Consider the following 7104-nt stretch of genomic DNA (forward strand, 5'->3'; position numbering starts at 1 on the left):
GAATTTGAGAAGGCTCCTAACTCTCACACTGTAAAGCTGGAAGAAATTACATGGGCTAGAAAGATTTTGGGAGGTGGAGTGGGACGGGTGTTATGGACCCGGCCAGATCCCCTCAAAATATTTCAAGAAAGTAGTCCAGACACTAATTTTGCTAATTGTTTTAAGCAGGTTAAATTTGGTTTTGTTTTATTTGCAAGATTTACCAAATAAAAGCAGACAATATCAAATAACAACTTAACTGAAAACCCGGCAGATTATCCTGGATTAATGATGCTGTTTCCCCATAACACCCCTTTGCAAAAAAAAATCCAACACAGTTCTTACAGAACATGTCAGAGAGGGGGAGGATCAGCCTGGACTGCTTCTTTGGGTGTACTAGCTTCACATCTGACTGCTTGCCAAAGCCAAGCCAAACCAAACCAGACCAGAGAAAGGCTGAGTTGGGAGAACTGGTCACTCCCTTTCGTTGTATTAAAACTTGCACACCATTTGACTGAGGCAGTATTGGATAGCTTTAATCAAATTGATCCTAAAATCCTTTGAACCCAGACCTGGGGGAAAAAAAATCGAGGACAACGCAACCTTGTTAAAGGAACAGCATCATCATAACACCTCCTTTCCTCTTTTTTTTCTCCCCCCTTCCCCACCCCAAAAGATGTCTTCATTTAAAACCCCTTAATCTTAAATTGTTAATACACTACAACACACGTATACATTACATTGACAACAATCTTGCAAACATGCACTGCTATTCTGTTTCAATCTGTTTTACTTCTGCCCCTGAATGTCTCCATTTTTCATTCAAGTCATCAACCTGCCACATGCACAATTTTCAAATTGAATGGCTATAACAACAAGGTCCATCTAAACAGTCTGGAATGTTTGTCCTTAAATTTCTCCACGAACCTCATTGGATTATGATCAGTGTATATGATTGTCTCAGATACAACACTTAAATGTTGATGTTACCAGTAATGTAACTCCAACACCAAGCTGAAAGTCTCCTTCTCAACTGTCAAATATTTCTGTTGATGAATGTTCTATTTCATGAAGAAATACCCAATAGGTGTTCCAATTTTATTATCATTGTCTTCTTGTAAGAGCACAGCACCAACACCCACATCACTCGCATATAAAGCTACTTTGAATGGCTTTGCATAATTGGGTGTGATTAGTACTAGGGCAGTTGTTAACACAGCTTTCAGGCTGTCAAATGCCTTCTGATAGTCCACTGTCCATTGCAACTTCTTGCCTTTCACAATTCAGTGAGTGGAGCACAGTGGTTAGCACTGTTGCCTCAGAGACCCGGGTTCAATTCCAATTGGGCGGCACGGTGGCACAGTGGTTAGCACTGCTGCCTCACAGCACCAGGGACCTGGGTTCAATTCCCACCTCAGGCGACTGACTGTGTGGAGTTTGCACATTCTCCCCGTGTCTGTGTGGGTTTCCTCCGGGTGCTCCGGTTTCCTCCCACAGTCCAAAGATGTGCGGGTCAGGTGAATTGGCCATGCTAAATTGCCCATAGTGTTAGGTAAGGGGTATATGTTGGGGTATGGGTGGGTTGCGCTTCGGTGGGTCGGTGTGGACTTGTTGGGCCGAAGGGCCTGTTTCCACACTGTAAGTAATCTAATCTAATCTAAACCTCGGGCGACTGTCTGTGTAGAGTTTGCACATACTCCCTATGCCTGCGTGGGTTTCCTCCCACAATCCAAAAATGTGCAGGTTAGGTGAATTGGCCATGCTAACTTGCCCGTGGTGTTAGGTGAAGGAGTAAATGTAAGGGAATGGGTCTGGTAGGTTACGGGTCGGTGTGGACTTGTTGGGCCAAAGGGCCTGTTTCCACACTGTAAGTAATCTAATCTAATCCACACTACTAAAATTTAGTACCATTTTTCGATAAAATCCATTCCATCTCAGGAATTTTGGAACTGCTCTTTTGTTGATGATATGGAAAACTCACAAGTTACCTTTGTTTTGCATTCCGTGGAGCCATTTGTCCATGTCTAATAAGATGGCCCAGGAAGCTGACTTGGGCTTTGGCTAATTCACTTTTAACCAGATTTATCACCAAGCCTGCCTCCCGAAGTAGAACAAACAATTCTGATAAATGTTGCAAATGTTCCTTCTATGTGTGACTAAAAATCACCAGGTCATCAATATACACTACACAATTGGGTAATCCGGAAATGACCTTATTGGTTAGTCTCTGAAATGTGGCTGAAGCATTTTTCATATCAAATGCCATGACTATAAACTGATACAGTCCATTCAGCATTGCAAAGACTGAAATTGTCTTCGCTCTTTTGTACAAAGGTAACTGCCAGCATCCTCTGAGCAGGTCCAACTTAGAAATATAAGTTGCTTGTCCCACCTTTTCAACACAGTCTTCCAAACATGGAATCAGATATATGTCAATCCTTGTAATGGAATTGACTTTGCGACAGTCCACACATAAACGTTGGCTACCATTTGGCTTTGACACTATTACATTTTGTCTAGCTATCACCATTGTGAACAGCTAACCCGAGAATGCAACTTTAAAAAGAAGGGTTTTGTGATTTACACATGAAAGAAGTGAGACTATCACTGTATCCTAACAGATGAAAGGCTTAACAGACAATCAATTTTTCAATGTATAATTTCAGTTACATCACACTGCAAATTTTTGCTATAAATCCTGTGTTACGATCGAGCCCTCCACAATCACCTGATGAAGGAGCGTCGCTCCGAAAGCTAGTGTGCTTCCAATTAAACCTGTTGGTCTATAACCTGGTGTTGTGTGATTTTTAACTTTGTACACCCCAGTCCAACACCAGCATCTCCAAATCATTGCTTTTCAAGGTTCACCTATCACTTGATGTAACCATAACACCTTATACTTGATAGCAAAATTGCAAGTTTTGACATTTTGTCTGCTTCCTGTTTCATTGTATGCTGTGATACTTTTAAATGCTGTCTATCCAACTTCCCCATTCTACTTAATTGTTCTCTAAAATTTGACACATAGTCCAAATACATGGTCTCTGAATAATGATTTACCAATTTTTCCTTAATCAATTTTAGTAGTCCTCTTACGTCATGCCCAAAAACTAATTCAATGGACTGACTTTGGTCAATTCATTTGGTGCATCTCTGACAGCAGAAAATTCAAACAATTCCCTTATCCCAATCATCTGGATAGTCTTGGCTATAAGCCCTCAACATGGTCTTTAATGTCAAGTGCCACCTTTCTAGCACTCCCTGCAACTCTGGATGGTATGCAGTACATTTGAATTGTTTTACTTCTAAGCTGTCCATAACTTCCTTGAATAATTTCAATGTGAAGTTTGACCCTTGGTCTGATTGTGTCTCTGTGGGTAGTCCGTATCTAGTGAAAAATTTGAGTAACTCATGTACAATCTTTTTAGTTGTGATATTATGTAATGGAATGGCCTCTGGAAATCTAGTCGATACATTGTTAACAAATACTGATTCCCACTTTTTGTTTTAGGTAGGGGTCAATTCAGACTCTTGTGAAAGGTTCCTCAAATGCAGGAATAGGTATTAAAGCAGTGAGCTTTATCACTGCCAGTGGTTTTCCAATTACCTGACATGCATGAAATGTCTGACAAAATTCAACTACATCCTTGGGCAGTCCAGGCCAGTAAAAATGTTTTTGTATTTTAGCTTGAGTTTTTCTAGCACCTAAATGACCCCCTACTGGTAGTTCATGCACTACTCACAACACTTCTGTTCCATAACCCCTGGCAATACGATTTTATGAACTTCTGCCCATTTCTAGTCTGCCTTAATATGGGATAGTCTCCATTTCCTCATTAAGATATCATTTTTGAGATAGGAGCATTCAGGAAAACATTCAGATTGTTTGTCCGTATATACCTTTTGATACAATTGCTTTAAATTTTCATCTTTCTGCTATGACTTAGTTAACTTATCTAAGCTAAAGATGTCTGCTTTGTAATCTATCTGCTCCTGGTTTGAATCAATCATCTGATCAAATAGGACCTCTGCTAATTCCACTTCAACTTTCTTATTTATACTGTTTGATCTCTCCTGTTTCAACTTTGTGACCACATTACCACATAGTCGGGAAAAATCCCAGGGTATGTGTCCTGCGATAGTTCAGTTACCTGAGTCTCCACTGGCTTTTCAACCACTGTAGGCAGTACTCCTAGAAGTGAACCAGCTAAATTATTAGCAAGGACAAATTGTATTCCTGAAACTAGGAGTTTGTTCAGTACTCCTACCTTGACTTCTCCACTTTTCACTGGACACTCTAACCTCATTCTGAATAATTGAGCGCTTCTTGTCTCACTGTGAATTCCCATTGCTATCACTTTTTCTGACAATAGTCCTTCAAAGATACATATCTCCTCAAATGTCAACATCAAAGATTGAGGGAATCCTGTATCTCTTAATATTGTAACCTCTCTACCTGCTGCTCCTAACCTATGTGAGTAAACTTCACATAGTATATGGTTTAATGACATGATAAAGGAGCAGCACTCCAAAAGCTAGTTCTTCCAATCAAACCTGTTGGACTATAACCTGGTGTTGTGCGATTTTTAACTTTACATGGTTTAAGAAGATCTGATACTTCCTCTTTAACCAACCTCCGACCAGATTGTACATGCTGTTGCAGCTTTCCAATCTCCATTGTGCTTTCCATTATCACTCCAACAAAATTCACTTGGTTATCCTGTTTTCTTACATCTGGCTTCCCAGTGCTTTTCCTCACTCACAAAAACTGAGATTTCATGTTGCCTAATGTATTGCAATGAAAACGCTAGAACTTTTTAACTTCTCTTTCCCCTTCAAGGGTTTCCATTTTACCCTGTGTTGTTATCCTTATGATCTTCAATGATAAGGATTGAAGATTCTTTCCACACAAGGATTTCTCTTTTCCCCAATTTCTATCACTCATGGATTGAAATTGATTTTGGAAGCCAAACTTTGACTTATGGACCAACTCATAACCATCAGCCATTTCAGCTGCTAATCTCACAGTTTTAACTCTCTGCTCTTCCCCAAGTTTAGATTAGATTAGATTACTTACAGTGTGGAAACAGGCCCTTCGGCCCAACAAGTCCACACCGACCTGCCGAAGCGCAACCCACCCATACCCCTACCCCTACATATACCCCTTACCTAACACTATGGGCAATTTAGCATGGCCAATTCACCTGACCCGCACATCTTTGGACTGTGGGAGGAAACCGGAGCACCCGGAGGAAACCCACGCAGACACGGGGAGAACGTGCAAACTCCACACAGTCAGTCGCCTGAGGTGGGAATTGAACCCAGGTCCCTGGCGCTGTGAGGCAGCAGTGCTAACCACTGTGCCACCGTGCCGCCCTTGTTATTATTACTTCAGGAAGTGAATCTTTGAACTCCTCCAAAATAATTGTTTCTCTAAGAGCATCATAGATTTGCTCTATTTTTAATGCCCTTATCCACCTTTCAAAATTACTTTGTTTGAACCTTTCAAACTCAGTGTAGGTTTGACCAAGGTCCCTCCTCAGATTCCTGAAACACTATCCAAAGGCTCCTGGCACAAGCTCATTGCAATTAAGATGGCTTTCTTCACCTCCTCATACTCCCCAGTTACTTCCTCTGATAGTGATGCAAATACCTCACTAGCTCTACCTTCATGTTTTGTTTGGATCAACAAAACATCAATGATCACTGGCCACTGCATTTGTTTAGCCACCTTTTCAAATGAGATGAAAAAGGCTTCCACATCCTTCCTATCAAATTTAGACAATGCTTGAACATATTTAAACAGATTCTCACCAGGCCTTTGGCTATCATGAGTTTGCATATCCTCACCCTCTTCCTCACTAAGCTTATTTTCAGTCTTCATCTTCATCCTTTTAAGCTGAATTTCCTAAGTGCCAATTTCTGAAGTTTAAGCTCCCTCTTATTCTTCCTTTCTTCTCTCACCTTTTCTATCTCTTTTTGTTTTTGTTCTGCTAAAGCAATTCATTCTTTCTCTCTTTCTCCTGCTTTTAATTGTAATTCAAACAGTTTCATTTCTCTTGCCTTTTCCTTCTCTTTTGCCTCTAACTCAAGCTGCTTCATTTTCAATTAAAGTTTAGCCATTTGTTTCCAGCAAATGTAAATGCTGAGCTGTTGCTGTAATTATCTGTCCTTTCCTCGCGGAAGGAGACAGCTCCAACTCCAGCTTGTCCGCTAATTCCAGCAACTTGGCCTTAATCACCTTTAGTAAAATCCCCAAGGTCACTTCTTCCACTCCCAGAAAACTCTTGCTGACCGAAAGCACCATTGCTATCCCAAGCAATGTTTAACCATCAATGTATAACACCTGGAACAAAAGACACTAACACCTATCACTCGCTGCCTTCAGGTCCAGCAACCCTAATCCCAAATCGGAACTATAGAACAAATCCCGGATGAGTCCCTAATCTATTATGAACTAGACCAGACCCCCTCAAAACATTTCAAGAAAGTAGCTCAGACCATAAGTTGCTTGTTGTTTTAAGCAGGTGTGACATGGCTATTCCAGGAGAGAAAATTCGACGTTTCAGGCCAGAGCCCTTCATCAGGAATGAGGAGAGTGTGCCAGGCAGGCTAAGATAAAAGGTAGGGAGGAGGGACTTGGGGGAGGGGCGATGGAGATGTGATAGGTGGAAGGAGGTCAAGGTGAGGGTGATAGGCTGGAGTGGGGTGGGGGCGGAGAGGTCAGGAAGAAGATTTAAGGTTAGGAGGGCAGTGCTGAGTTCAAGGGAATCGACTGAGACAAGGTGGGGGGAGGGGAAATGAGGAAACTGGAGAAATCTGAGTTCATCCCTTGTGGTTGGAGGGTTCCCAGGCGGAAGATGAGGCGCTCTTCCTCCAACCGTCGTGTTGTTGAAAGCTTACTTTACCATTCAAAAGGATCATGGCTGATCTGACATTCCTTACTTTCTCTTTCCTGAGCTTTCCCCATAACCCTTGATTTACCCCACTGATCAAGAATCTATCTCACCCTTAAATAAACATAAGGATTCTGCCCCCAAAGCTGTCAGTAGTAAGGAGTTCCAAAGACACTCAACCCTCAAAGAAATTCCTCATCTTTATTCTGAGACAATGCCCTCTGATCCT

The sequence above is a fragment of the Hemiscyllium ocellatum genome, chromosome 12 (assembly GCF_020745735.1).
Source record: "Hemiscyllium ocellatum isolate sHemOce1 chromosome 12, sHemOce1.pat.X.cur, whole genome shotgun sequence".
NCBI lineage: Eukaryota > Metazoa > Chordata > Chondrichthyes > Orectolobiformes > Hemiscylliidae > Hemiscyllium > Hemiscyllium ocellatum.